Source organism: Gallinula chloropus, assembly GCF_964237585.1.
Source record: "Gallinula chloropus genome assembly, chromosome: 5".
Taxonomy (NCBI): Eukaryota; Metazoa; Chordata; class Aves; order Gruiformes; family Rallidae; genus Gallinula; species Gallinula chloropus.
Genome location: NC_140090.1, coordinates 33,664,854 through 33,680,627, shown reverse-complemented (window position 1 = coordinate 33,680,627; position 15,774 = coordinate 33,664,854). Strand labels below are relative to the sequence as shown.

The 15,774-nt window shown below is 42.4% G+C and overlaps 1 protein-coding gene across 2 annotated transcripts in view; it reads right to left on the bottom strand.

Moving 5' to 3' along the window:
* Positions 1 to 15,774, bottom strand: part of AGAP1 (ArfGAP with GTPase domain, ankyrin repeat and PH domain 1) — a gene marked incomplete at its 5' end in the record, with an annotated part of 392,415 nt that overhangs the window by 149,954 nt on the left and 226,687 nt on the right. The gene's annotated exons all lie outside the window — the stretch shown is intronic.

The window sequence follows — 15,774 nt, the reverse complement described above, 5'->3', positions numbered from 1 at the left end:
CAAGAAGGGGAGATTTAGATTAGATATAAGGAGAAGGTGGTGAGGCCCTGGTACAGGGTGCCCAGAAAAGCTGTGGCTGCCCCTAGATCCCTGTCAGGGTTCAAGGCCAGGTTGGATGGGGCTTTGGGCGCCCTGGGCTGGTAGGGATCATCACTAGTGGTTGTCACTGGTGGGTTGTCACTGGGCAGGGCCAAGTGCAGGGCTTTGAGGTCCCTTCCAACGCAAACCAGCCCCGGATTCTATGAAATGCTTTATGTTCTCGTACCCTTTACAGTAAGGGTACCACAATGGAAATCCTTCCAGCTCTTTGTTCCAGACAAAGAGAAACCAATTCCAGCAAGAGCAACAATATGGGAACAGGGCTAATGCAAAGTTTTTCCCATAAATTCTGGACAATTTAATGGAAGAGGTGTGAGCAGAGAGGAGAGGAGAGGAGGTGGGCAAGGTGACTCACCCTTCCCACAAACCGTACTCAACCTAAACATGAGTGATGAACGCTAACAATCAACAGTTGAGATAAAAAGTCATCACCGGCTTTTAACGGACAAGGACTACTACCACATATTAACCCGTTCTCAGCTTAAAAGTACAAAGGCACTTAGAAACCCAAAATACAACAGGCTGCAGCACGCTGAAGCTGGTAAATCAAACCATGCTTTAGCAACACATTTTCCTAGGAAATTTTCATTCCCAAACCAAGTTCAAAGGCAGTTCCTAACGACTTCACAGAGTGCTTTGGTCATTGAAAGTCCAGGTGAAACGACCCAGCAGAGACACTGCGTACCATACCCACCATGGGTGCTCACTAGTTCGACAGGTCCAGTTCAGGGAAAAGCAGACACGTCTATTCCTGTCATCAAATCATAACCAGGAATACAAACCAAGCTTTAGGTCTCTCATCTCCAAGAAATGAGTTTTTCCAAGAAACTTATAACCCTTGGGGTTGTTAACGTTGAAGCAGGCTAAAACCCTGAATAGCAAGTCATGCTATCTGTTTTCCCATCAAATCTCCAGCTTTATAAAGCTCCATCTCTCCACAGACCCAATCCCAAAGCCATGAGGCGCAGCTCTGCATGAGCCCAAGCCCTCCAAAGCCAGGCAAATTTTTTTCCTCCCTCCACTCCAGATGTTACCACTTTCAGCTGAAGTCCCTCGCCACAACCCATAGGACTAACAACTCTCTCCTTCAGCAATCAGTGATGATCCCTGCAAAAAAACCACGCTCATGACCACCCATTTCAGGTCACACACTTAAAATAAAACTTCAGAGAGCAACCCTTCATGGTTCAAAGCAATCTGTGGATGGGACAGTACCAAAAAGTATGTGTCTCAATGACAGAATTACACGGCGGTATAAACTCCAGAACTTTTTTTGCCCTTTTTAAATGGGTTTTTTTGGTGCTGTTTCTTGCTACAAGCTCAAACTTTTACAAGAGAGAACAGGTTTTCTGAAGCACTTTCTTACAAAAGCTTCTGCGAGTCGCACATCCCAATTATCGTCTCCCAGTGGTTAGAGACGTTGTTTTCTTCTATTAAAAAATGAAAGTTTATTTCTGCCTTTGACTCCTATGTTTGTCTATAGTAGGTGATCTGACGCTTCACCTTTCCAGTCTTTCATACCTCACCTGCAGCACGTTCACTCGTGTTTAGGGGGACCCAAGTCTAGTTATCGCCGTGCCGCGGGGATCAAAAATTACTGTTTCCCTGCAGTGGTTTGTTCTTCAGACCTTTTAATGGGGGGAAAAAAGTTGTAAAGATCACAACGGTGATTTTTTTTTCCCCCTTCTTACCTTCTTTTTTAAGTTTTGAAGAAAGTAATATATATATATATATCTCATATTTCTTTAACTGTCCCTCTGCTATACGGAAAACATGTAATTCCTTATGTAATTTCAATTCATGGCAATTATACAATCAATAAATAGTAAACCCCCACACTTTCATGATTTTACTACACAGGGGTTTTGCTGCTATCTAGGTGTGAATTGTGAAATTCTATTTTCGGATCTAAATGAAGAAAATTATTAAAAATGGGGTTTACTTTGCTTTTGAAGGGAAATTCCGTGCTTTCATGTAAAAAGTAATACTCAGCATTAGATGTGTATCAGCTAGCTATTTGTGCTTAACTAGCAAACCAGACTCCCAATCCATTTCCTTTAGGTACTACCTTGGCAAAAAGAATAGGGCTTTTTTCTTTTATGTATTAAATGAGAATTATAAATATCTTCCAATATTTGCAAAGGAAGCTGCTCTGAATACAAGGAGCTAACTTAAAGTGTTATGAAGCACAGAAGCTCATATAAAAGACACTCCCCGCTCCCCCCACCAAGGCCAGAGACCACCACTTTGTCTGTGGTAATTATATAGAATGGTCTGGAGAAATGCTCTTAGCATCGGAGTTTAGATCACTTATAAATGCACTTTAACTAAGCTTTAAAAAATAAAAATAAAATGGCACAGATGGGGTAAGAAATGTTACTTTAAAAAAAAAAAAAAAGAAAAGAAAAAGCCCTTCACTTCAGTCATATTATGTCTACATTTAAGTCACATCAGATAGTCTGTCTAGGAAACAAGATACACAGGTTCTCACTGACCTTTGGCACCTCCAAGGCAATTTAGAGGTAGCTTAGGCACATCCCCAAACAGGTCCCTGCATACATGCAGCACGTCGGGAAAATCACAGTCTTTAAGCTCTGTGACAAGAGACTCAGTGCGGAATTCAAAATACTCCTTTTCCTTCCTCCACCCCAAAATAATCGCTGCCTCGAATTATTATTAATCAGCTAACATAATTTCTCCTAATTCATGTGAAATCTTTCATTGTTGCAATCTTCCATCTGCAATTTCAGCCCTGCAGTTCAGCGTAGCTGCCCCAAACCCCCCAGGATCCAACACTGAGAATTTAACACCTCCAATCTGCTCACAAACCAGGCAGAATTTCACACTTCAAATTAAATTTTTTTACCACCTTCCCTCCAAAACTGCAATTCCGCGTGTAAGGGAAGAACTCTTCTCCTACCAGACCACACTAGCTCATACTTTTAATGAGCCACAGGAAAAGGAAAAAAAAAGAAAAAAAAAAGAAAAGACTTGAACACAGTGCACGAACTTCACTTCACGGGTTTTGCTCGAGGAACTGCGTCACCGTACAAAGCAAACGGAGGAACCGTCTGTACGCACCGCGAGCTCTTTATTAGTAATGTGTATGCTACGCCTAGTCCCAGGAGGTCATTGCAAGCCAAAAGCAATGTTAAGTGTACAAGCTTTAAATAACTTACAAAGTTAATGTAATGAATGTAAGTGTTATCTGAAATCCATCACTCAGTGGCTTGCTGTAGCCTCAAGCTGTGATAAAACACCACTCATAAATTTATATTAAAACTCTGTTCAATAGCAATTATTTACCAACAAAGATTTATTGATTGCATTTGCTGTTAGAGACTGGGGCCCTAACTGAGTCAATCAGCTTATGTTGTTGAGCTTCAGGGCACCAGGAGAAGTTACAGACTGCCATCAGGCTCTGCGTCCCCATCATTACCGAGAGCAGAGGCAGCTAATGAAAAGCCTCTAGTGTAGGATTGATTGGACTTAAGGTAAAAAAAAAAAACAAGCAACAAACCACCCGACGCTGGTCAAGGTACTGCTACACATAATATCCACAGTTCATCTGAATACGCAGGGACTGGCTAAATCTCACTGCTCCAGATGCCCATCTGTAAGCTACAAACGTTGCTCGCTCAAACAACAAATGAAGACAAATGGTGAAGCAATTATGAATGTATTTTATGGAAGTATTTCAGGTTTTAAGCAGTAAATTACCAGTACTAAAAGAGTCACCTCTTGAAGTTGCTTAACAGCGCACTTAAGATGCTGGGAGGTGAGCTGCCTTCATTGTTCAGGTAGGCTTAAGACACTTCCCACAAATAAACGTCATCAAAACCCATCAGAGACACGTCTCCAGCCATTGCTTGGCTCACAGAACTAGTCCCTATGCAGGGAATAACATGCTCTCCATGCCCTGCTGTGCACCACTTTCCCCACGTGTTTCAGACTTCCCAGGGGCCACAAGAGATGAAGGGTTTCAGACATGGGATGATACCAAATCATCACAACTGCAAATGCAAGGGTTTTTTTTTTTTTGCATTTGCTCTCCCGTAGCACTTGATTTGAGATTTTTTGGGGTTGTTTAATAGGATTTGGTACATTCGACTTCACATGCCAGGCAAAAAACAGCAGGGCCTTCTGGAAGTTGGCAGGGCCAAGACTAGTCCTCTGGCAAGGGAAAAACACAGAACTTGGATCTCTATTTTCTTTCAGAATCTTACACCACTGCTGTGACTGAGGTACTAGTACCACACCGGCTTTTTTTTCCCTTCTCCTCCTTAATTTTTTAGCCAACCCCATACTGTTACTCTGATGCTGTTTTGACAGAATGAAATATGCAATCTGGCACTTAATCATTAACAGCATAAATTCTTAATTTTCCACTCAGGTCTTTAGTTCCCATAACTATGATTAGCAGCTAGCAGCGCTATGAATTTCCTACAGCTCTATCATTTGCATCCCATTCACAAAAGGGAAAAAAAACCCCAACCCAACCCACTCACGCTTGTCAGAAACATCCTCCCTCAAGTAACTCAAAGGCAATGGTTCATAGTCGGGATCACAAACTAACCGTTATGTACAAATTCTGGTCAATAAAACATATGCTTTCTTAAAATCCTGTAACACGGTGAGCAAATGCTGGTGAATCCTCCAGGCTTGCACGACCAGCCATGTCTAGCTAGTCTGGCCCGCAGCACTGGGACTAGTCTACCTTGTCCTAACAGCAAAAAAGAGATTAATTTGTAATTGGCATTTTATGCTTCCAGAATATTAAACTGCAACAGGTTTCTAGTTACAAGTCTGTTTCTCCAGCATGTGGGACAACCAGCTCAAACTATTTTGCCTGCACACAATACTTGTGTACTATAGAAAGCTTATGGTCGTCGCTGGTCTTTCTTCAATGATCAATCTGAGCAGATACCAGAGTATCTTTTCGTGAACAAACTGCTGCAGATGCCCAATGGAATCCTTCCATGCAACACTAACATGTTTTCTTGATCTCCTAAATCTAAAGTCTCTAACCCCCCCGCTCTGCCCCCACCTCATGGAGTTTAAAAACAAAGGCTACAAGAAAGCAGAGTGCCTCTAAAGCAACGCAAGTGGTGTTCCCCAGGGCTTGGTCTAGGATCCAGTCCTGTTCAATATCTTTATCAATGACCTGGATGAAGAGATCAAATGCTCCCTCAGTAACTTTGTGGAGGACACTAAACTGGGTGGAAGTGTCCACCTGCTTGAGGGTAGGGAGGTTCTTCAAAGGGACCTGGACAGGCTGGATTGATGGGCTGGGATCAACGGGATGAGGTTCTAGCAAGGCCAAGTCCAGAGTCCTGCACTTGGGACATAACAACCCTGATACAGGCTTGGGGAAGAGCGGTTAGACAGCTGCCTGGGGGAGAAGGACCTGGGGGTGTTGGGTGACTGCAGGCTGAATACGATCCAGTAGTGTGCTCAGGTGGCCAAGAAGGCCAATGGCATCTTGGCTTGTATCAGAAACAGTGTGGCCAGCAGGTTCAGGGAAGGGATTGTGCCTCTGTATTTGGCATTGGTGAGGCCACACCTTGAGTGCTGTGTCCAGTTCTGGGCCGCTCACCATGAGAAAGACAGTGAGGTGCTGGAGTGTTTCCAGAAAAGGGCAACTAGGCTGGTGAAGGCTCTGGAGAGCAAACCTTATGAAGAGTGGCTGAGGGAGCTCGGGGTGTTTATCCTTGAGGAGGATAAGGGGACACCTTATTACCACCTACAATTACCTGAAGGGAAGTTGTATAGAGGTGGGTGTTGGTCTCTTCACCCAAGCCAAAGGTGACAGGACAAGGGGGAATGGCCTCAAGCTGTGCCAGGGCAGGTTCAGATTAGACATTAGGAAAAAGCTCTTCACCAAAAGGGTTATCGGGCACTGAAACACGCTGCCCAGGGAGGGGGTTGAGTTACCGACCCTAGATGTATTTAAGAGACAGGTAGATGATGTGCTCAGGTATAAGGTTTACTAGAGGACAAGTACAGCTGGACTTGATGATCTCAAAGGTCTTTTCCAACCTAGTGATTTTGTGAAAACAAGAGACCTCACAGGTTCTCCAACTTCAGTGTCTAACACTAACAATGCAGACCCTCCCCCCTCCCCCCCCAAGACCCCGTATGTTCTTACTGCAGCCAGGCACAGAGGAGAAATCCCACACACCTTCCTTAAGAACTGGCACTACAGCAGTACCAGAGATTTGCTACAGATTCAGCATAACTGTTCAAATTTATGTTACACACCAGCTTTACGAAGAAATGACATCAGAATCTTGAACCCAATTCTAACATGCACTAAACACAAGGCAATAACTCAGTGCAGCAGGTAATTACACTGTGAGTAGTTACTAAAAAATATTAGAAAGATTTACTAAAACAGTAATAATAAATCCTGATACTGATTAAGCAAGTCTAACAGTTCAGTTCAATGAAGATTGTCACCTCCAACGAATAACTGACACCAAATTCCTGTGGGAAACCTTCACACTAAAGACACAGTAAACGGGAAGAACAAACTTTGTGTTTGCTGCTGCTGTGTTTTTCTTTTTAATGACTGTTCCAACAACTCAGCCTCCAGATTTTGACCTTACCTGCCAACCATAGGCAAGGCACAAGTTCCTCCATGATGCTGCAAATAATTTTAACGGACACTTCCTCACACACCCCCCCAGCTTGAGGCTCCCGTTCTGTAAAAGGAAAGCCAGATATTTCCAATATGGCATGGCCAAGGATTCCATGGGACTTTCTTGCTTAGCATGGGGACCTACTAACCTTACTCACAAGCACAAAAAGGTAACTGCACTGCAATTTGGGGACTAGAGAACAGGAGACCATCATCCAGCACATCACACTCACCCACCTAATGAGCAACAATCTTAAGAGGTGAAAGGATGATCACGCACGAGCAGTCACCCTTGTGCCCAAAGATGAATTTGCACAGAAAGCTGTAGACCCTGCTGCAAGATGAAGCAATGAGTGCACCGCTCCAGCAGAGGCTTGCAAGTCCAAATCTGCACCCATTTGCAGAGCAGCCAGAACTCTCCAGACCCCAACACAGGCACATCAACGCGATTACACACAGCTGAAGGACAGAGATGCTGAGCAAAAGAAGAGACTTCCCGAGCTCTCTTTTAACTGGCAACTTGGTGAAAAGGGCACTCTCATTAGCACTAGTTTATGATTATTTCTAAAATTAGAATTTTATTGCATCTATAGCCCTCTGCATAGTCTCCAGTAGGTCCTTTCTACACAGTTTAATATCCAAGTGTGTTACAAAACGCTATTACATCCCTAAAGGAACGGCACACCTCTCGCCCTAAGCCCAGTTTGCTGCTTGTGAAGCAGGCACAGCATCTACCAAGTCACACCACCATTTTCCTGCCACACAGTACTTTCTGCCTCTGTTGCCTTCCAAGGTTTGTTCCACTTACCCTGTACTGTTAAAAAAAAGAAAACACAACAAAAAATATAAAATCACAGCCCTTAATAATCTCAAGTAGTTGGTTTATTAACCCCTTGGCATTGGCAGTCGTGGTTTCCCTGACACCATCGTCAGTGCTAATGTGAAATGCACTGCGATGCAAATCATTATCTATCTTCGTGTCGGAGGAACCAGACGGCTGATGCCAAGGGGTCTAAGTCAGCGGCAGAGGAGCCGGCAGCGATCGGCTCCGTTTGAACTCTTACCTCTCGCTGCAGCTCCAGCCTCACGCGCCGCGCTCTAACTACGCTGGCCACAAACCAAGTTAGCATCCACGCCAATCAGCTCGGTGAAATACCGCTGCTCTGGACTCAAATTAAAAGGAAAAGAAACAATGTTGGAGAAACTGATCCGGCGCAAGCAAACACGACTGCGTGGCACAGTTAATTTGGAAAAGCCTCTGAGAGCGGAAACATTCGCGGCAGTAGAAAACGGCTGCGGGGTCAGGCATGAAAAAGAAGTAACACAACATTTATTTCCCATAAGAAACAAACTGAACATTGTGGGGGGACACAACACACACACTCACATGTGATATAAAAGAAGGAACCATCACGCAGACATGACTACTACTAGGTGGACGATACAGCTCTCGTTACAGCAGCGCTCCGTTCCCTGAACCTAGAAAATTCTCTTTATCATATTTTATATAAAGTAAGGATTTGGGGGGAAGGGGAGGGGGTTCAGGGGAGAAAAGCCATGAAAAGCTTAAAACCCAATTTTAACTTTCTATCCTGATACTCCAGTGTTTCCATAGAAACATCAGGAAGACCACTTAAGAGCAGCTTTTTTTTTTTTTTTTGTAGCCATGTTTGGCACCATACCCCTCCCCTGGACAACCTATTATTTCACAAATGGATGCTTTTTGCAGCAAGTTCTGTGCCGGGCTGGGATGAAGGAGGGGAGGGGGGAGGGTGTGGGGGGGAAAGAAAAAGAAAACTGGATCTTTAACCAGTTCCCTTGTGGCCCCCTCCCTTTTTTGTTGGTAATATTTCTGTCATTCTGCCAGGGTATATGGTACAAAGGGTTACACTTTAATTGAGCTGTCAGCATCTCCAACAATCCTATAAAACTCCGATTATGCACGGCGGGGTTAGTGACACACTTGTTATTGTGGATGCCCTATTTGCTAAACCCGAGCCCCCCCCTCACAGGTCACATAACCCACGCGACCTTCCTGTCATTAGCCGCGTCTATTCCTACCTCACCGCTGTGAAAATCACACAAGCGAAGGCTTCAAAGCCCTTGCCAGGACTGAATTCGACCAGGAGCTAATCACCCACAAATCCAGCTCAAATGGCAATAATTGGCTAAACTGCTCACCTCTCCAGAGCTCAGCAGTAATTTGGGATAATAAAGAAAAGAATTATTCAGCTAACTGCCCCGAAATGTATGCTTTGTGACCGACACACTTCACATTTTAATAATGATGGACACAAAATCCAATTTAATACAGCATCTACTGAATAACAAAACCAAGAACACTGGCAGGGGGAAAAAATATAAAATAAGTGGCTTTTTTTTTATATATATAAAAACTGTGCTCAGTATTATTGTGCAGAAAGGATTCACACTTCATGTTGTGAAATTTTGGGACCAAAAAGGTCTCAGTGAGCATCCCTCAGAAACTCTGCACCGTAACAGGATTTTAAATTTCTTCTTTTTTTTATTTGTTAATCAAAGGGAGCATCCTGAATTAAAAAATAATTTTGCTGAACTGGTTCTTAAACCTTTGTAGGGGGTAAGATAAGAAATATCTTTTTTTCTTCCACAGTAGCAGGGTACCTTCTTTGTTACTCCAGTTAACGGAATTTCCTGCCTCATTTTTCTCTACTTTTACACCTTGTCCTCCGGTCACAGGATCGTTGGCATCAATGACCTTGCTACATATAGGTAGTGATGCTCTCTTGACCAGCCTCCCTGGATGCACTGAACATTGCAATGATGCTCATTCACTCTTGCTTCCACCCACCCCATTCTCCTTCCTCAAATACCTCCTACGAGTAAGAAAAAGGGGAAAAAATAATATATATACACACACACACACTCTTTGCATGTATACACGCACAGAAACAACAACTGAATGCTCTGACTTGTCATACTGTTTATGTATCTCAGATGTCCAATTCACTCGGAGGAATAGGAATGAGGATGACCATTATGAAGACATCTTTCAGACATGCAGTTAAGGCAGGTTGGGCAACTAGAATCTTTTTGTTAATACAGCAAAAAAAGAAGAACAAGGAACCTAAAGAGAACATATTCCTTCACCCTCTGGCTCGCCTTACCCACTGAAGGAAATTGTACGTACTGAATTAGCATCTTCTGGACAAGTGAGCTGCTTCAGCCTTACTGAAAGGTTACAAAACATGGCCGTAATTCTCAGATTCCACAAGTGAGATGTCTCTCCACACCAGGGGTGTCTTCTTGCTGGCCCAGCACCAAGTGGTACATTACAGACAGATTTGGAGGGAAGACATGTCAACGTTCTTGAATGTCAACTGCCAAAAAGATCTCAAAATCAAGGAGGCAGCAATTGTGCTTCATTTGGAGAAGGATCACGAGTGCTACATCTGTCTCAAGAAATTCACTCAGAAACACTTTATATTTCATTTATTTAAGACATTCATGTTGTACAAGTTACCAAAAGGTGAGTCAGAAAGAGCAGACACATGAGCAGGTATATCAACAGGCTAAAAGGGGTTACCCATGAAAAGGGTTGAGTCAAACATGACATAACTGGGTTTAAGCCAGGCCCTATTTCCTAAAGTTAGCAAAATCACATTTCGTGTTCTTTAAAGAGCTGCAGGAAATGGGAAAACCCATTTAGTCACAACCTTGTCACTTGTATTACCTGATCATTACGGTGAGGATTGCTTTGGGAAGGGTATTTTTACGAAGTTGTAACACAACTATACACCCTGTTTTCCTCTAGACTCTCTGGCACAGGGTGGTTTTATTTTGTTTTGAGAAGAGAGGAAAAAATGTAGCCCCTACCCCTAACTCCACACCAAGATGGCATCGAAGCTGGTTACGTGGTGGCCACCATGCTGTTCCAAGAGGACGTGAGGAAGACAAAAGCCACAACCTTGTGACACCCAAGATGTACTAGCTGGAGAAGAACTGTTCACAAGGGCATGGAACAGTAGTACATGGGGTAATGGTTTTAAACTAAAAATGGGGAGATTTAGGTTGGGTATTAGGAAAAAGTTCTTCAATACAAGGGGGGTGGATCACTGGCACAGGTTGCCCAGAGAGGTGAGGGAGGCCCCATCCCTGGAAACATTCAAAGTCAGGTTTGATGGAGCTCTGGGCAACCCAATCTAGTAAACATGTCCCTGCTCACTGCTGGGGGTGGGGCTACGTGGCCTTTAAAGGTCGCTTCCAACCTTACACATTCTGTGATTCTATATACTCTGAAGTTCACGGCCCATTCTGGGCTTGATGAACTGCCAACTGTAGCTTACATTTAAATGAACGCAATGAAGAACTCACACTCTCAATTTCATCTTAAACAAGGGGAAAATACTCAGATAAATGTACAACAAGCCTGGACACAAACAGGCAATTGTATAAAGAGACATGTGCTTGACACCTGAAATGACATTGAGATAACTGTCATTTCTTTATTAAAGTTTATTAAAAACGATTAAATATTTACTAGGGGCAGCAGAGAAATTTTTTAAACTAATTTTTTTCAGAACATACACAATTGTCTTTTTTTTTCTTGCATTCAAATGAAGAAGATGGGAGATCAAGGGCCAATGCATTTTTGCCTTTCCTCAAGAGCCAACTCAATGCCTAGCAGAGAAGAAAGGAACCTCCTCAGCAACCCACAGCACCAGCAGCCTCAGCAAAGGAGACCAGCACCTCTCTTCAGCACACTGCAATGAACATTTCTGAAGCCTCCTCATTGCCTGCTCTATGCTGTATGTTTGACAACTCTTCCAGTCCGATGTATCTCCACAGGGATGATGTCTCCCCAAACCCCAATGAAAACCTATCCGAGAACATTCCCAAGGATTTAAGGGTACAATCTAAAGACAACTTCCAAATACAGGTTTATTACACCGTGTTCTTACATTGTTACTATAAAAAGGCAAAGCTACTGCTGTCGTTAAGAGGTGCAATCAATTTTTACCGCGATAGGTGTTATAGAAATTACAGTTAACAAAATATGAGACACATTGCCTGTGTCAGTAGTCATGTGAAAGAACTATTTGGAGAAATGATAAATCACTGCTTTTGACAAGGTTATTATTAGGATTCCTGAAGTACTAACCTGAGACAAACCAAACTTTATTTAACATGCTTCAAAAAAAACATGGTTCTGAGAAAAAACAAAACAAAACTAGTTTTGCCTGGGCCTGCTTTGCCTTATACACAGCATAGACTTCTCCTTACTCCCACTTACTAAGTTAGGCATCAATCAGTGCAATTTCAAAATAAAGGATTCTGCATCTTGTGTCACCAAGTTAAAAACTGTAATATTGTTTTAATGTTAAAATCACTCCAGACACAATACTTCCTATGTAGTGTATTTCACGGCTCATTTGCTTCAACAGATATTAAGCTTCAGTCAACAATTAACTACTGACACCTTTGATTTTTTTTTTTTTTTTAAAAACCCAAGATTTATCAGAAAAGCCAAAGCACAGCTTGGAGTTATTAGATGGATGCTAATTCAATGTCACCAGTTTATTTTCCTTCTATAAAGTATCCATTCCTGAGAAGGATAGGGTCACTTAATCTACATCTCAGATGAACTGAAATTCAGATTTGAGCCACACAGCACATATTTTAATCAAAAAAATGCTGTGAGTGCATCAGTTTAAAAGACCATTTAAACTGTTAATTGTTTTTCCACTTACCCTATAAGATCATTCCTAAATACAACCATTTAAGCCTACGTTTTAATGGTGTTTCATGCACAGCACTTGCTCTATTTACAGCGATAGGAAAATAGTGCCTCACAAGATATTAGCGTCTGGAGCCAACTGATGGTTTTCTGCACCAAACCCACTGGCGCTGCCTTATGCTTCAGCCTGGGTTACCTGCACTGTCATGATGCTGCTGCTTCAAAGCTGGAACACAAAATGAACCACAGAATCGTAAAACTGGCTTAGTTGGAAGGGACCTTTCAGGTCATCAAGTCCAACCATCAACCTAACCTGCCAAAATCAACACTAACCCATGTCCCTAAGGACAGCATCCATCCATCTTTTAAATCCTTCCAGAGATGGTGGCTCCACCAACAACCAGGGCAGCTCCTTCCAAGGCCTGACAACCCTCTCTGGGAAGAAATTTCTCCTAACATCCAACCTAAACCTTCCCTGGCAAAACTTGAGGCTATTTCCTCTTGTCCTGTCACTTGTCACTAGGGAGAAGAGGTCAGCCCCCACCTCACTACAGGCTCCCTTCAGGCAGTTGCTATGAATGAAGGCTCACCTCTGAAGGAGTCAATCTAGGACCCTCCTAAAGCCGAAAACCAACAGAGAGTTCTAGAAACAAAGCAATTCACTCCTCCCAAAAAAACCACGTAAAGATACACGCAGCACTTCTACCCTACATGACCAGTCTTTCACACATGTTGATCACTCAATTTTAAGCACATACCCAACATCATTAATATTTTAGCGGAACAGGCAACAGCAGAATGCCGTACAAGTGAGCCGCTCTCCTCCAGAGGCTTTTACTGCTTTATGAGAGAGAATCCGAGCACCAACTCGCTCGCAGGCGACACGGAGGAACACTCTCTCCACAAAAGGTAATTTATAAAGATCATTTATGGATTTCTGTGTGCGGTTAACTTGGCTGTAGACTAGGTAATGTTATAACGTGATGGAGACATTTCCCCTCCCCAAAATATAATCTGTTCTTTAGTTAAGTCATCAGTCACGGACAAGATGAAAGACTAATTTTTAACCACCTTTTCCAACTTATCTATAGATAAAGAACGTGTTTGTAAAGATGGGGGGGGGAATTATATAAATAAAAATGCAAGGATATAGAGTGCAGCTAATGGGATTTGACGCTGGCTTTAATTTTAATGAAGAAAGTTGCCAGTAGCAACAAAACTGTCAGCAGCAGCCAAGCACCATTAATAAAGACCCAGACAACATTAGTGGCACGGCAACAGTACAAAAGGTTCCCCCCCGGTTCATGCTGTGCTAAATTGGCTGCCCAATTTTTCTTAAGTGTCCATACTATTTAGAAGACAATTTATTAATTTTTGTCATCCATTGTCAGTTGACAGGCCATCATTTTGCATCCCGAATTTGAGATGAAAACTAATTGAAAAGCCTGGCAGTATTTATGAGGGGTATTATTTGTCAATTATGGCTGATGATGATACTTGGTACTACCAACTTTAATACCTCGTGCTCGGGTGTGTCAGTCGGACTTTTTTATTTTCCTGTCATTTCCACATTAGTTTTACAAAAGTGACAAAATACACGATCAAATCAATTTAGAAAACTCGTTAAGGAAGAAGGGCCCATCAGTCCCAGCTCTGAAATGACCAGAGCAGGGAAAAAAGCACCAATGACACCCAGGAAATAACAGCTTTCACTCAGTAACACCATACAGGAAGAAAAAGAAAAAACCACAACCCAACACAAGCCTACTCTACGTTTCCTATAAACAGAAGAGATTTGCAAAGATGTCTTATAATTTAAATGATCCCTGCCACTTTATGTGGACTTCCTGCAAGGACAAGAGGTTTTGCTCTCGTATCACTGCCCTTAAGCTACTTCTTTCCCAGTCTGAATGCTTCAAAGGCACTCAGATTCCCAAACAAAGTGTCAAATCTTAAACCTGGCCATCCCAACTTTCCTCTTACCACGTCGAGGTTGTTATTTAAAGAAAATTAAGGGGAAAAAAAGAAAGAACTTTAACCCCTTGAAAGCTTCCATCACTGTCCTGAGCATCTCTCAGGAGAACACCCTGTAAAACAGTACCACAATTGGAGTGTTTAAAAAGCTAAACAAAACAGTATGGACTTTGTGGTGTATCCTAGAGATTCAAAACCAAACAATATTCTGGAAGAGCAGAAACCTGACAGCTACAAGCGATACATCACACCCTTCCAGAACGGCTGGATCCCTTGTATGCTGAACTGCCTGTAGTAGTGTGGTATTCTTAGCTGCTATCGCTATCTGTGCTGGCTCACAACCTCAAAGGGACATTTATACGCATTCAGGACTCTGGCACATCCTCCTATTTTCCAAGCTCACAGACACTTAAAACAACGGTGATACAGTTACCAGCAAGTAGCAAAAAACACCCTGGGAAAAATCCCAGCTTTGAAACAGGCAAATTAAATCAAGTTAGACCACCCAGCTTTAGGCCTGGTTTTCAATGCAAAGTTCTTCTTTTGGGTCATCAGAGTGCTTTGAGGCTTCACTTAAGCTCATTGCCCCAGCGCTCCCATGACATAATGACACATGGATGTACGAGGGATGTCAGGATTGTGGCTGCACACAGGATCAGAGCACACAGAACTGCAGCTGCAATTTTGCAGGCAGTGTATTAGTAATGTGCCACAGCACTGCGAAGAGACAACGTTGGGTAGCGGCATCATGAAAAATTTAAACTGGTATTTCCCACAGCTCCAGCAAAATAATGAAGTTGTTATAGATGTGAACATTTGAAGATGACAGCTAAAACCTGATTTAAACACTCCTTTAGGAACAAAGTATGTTACTGCATTTTGGGCAACCTTTTGGGGTTTTGGGGGGTATTTTTTTGCAACTAAAAAGCCTGAAATTAAGTTATCTACTGTACACACAACCTGCTCTAATACCTCTAGTAAAATGGGGATTAGAGAACAAAATGTGTCCTGTTCAAAAGGGAAAAAAAACAAAAACCAAAATCTTGAAACCACAACTACATTAACATGTAATTTATCATGAAGTGATATGTATTATTTAGTAGTTTTTCCTAGATGCAATATGTATTTAAAACACACTGTTGAAAAAATCCAGTTAAAACAAAAGAAGCGTATTAGCTTTCTACCATAATACCAACCACATAAACACTAGTTCAGTCAAGACTGCATCCATTCTACTAATCCACACCCATTGCCCAGAAGACAATGTCAGCTTTGCTTAAAAAAATTCTTCAATAAGGGTATTTCTTAACTTCTTACGTTTTGGACTCAAATTTAAAGCCAAAGC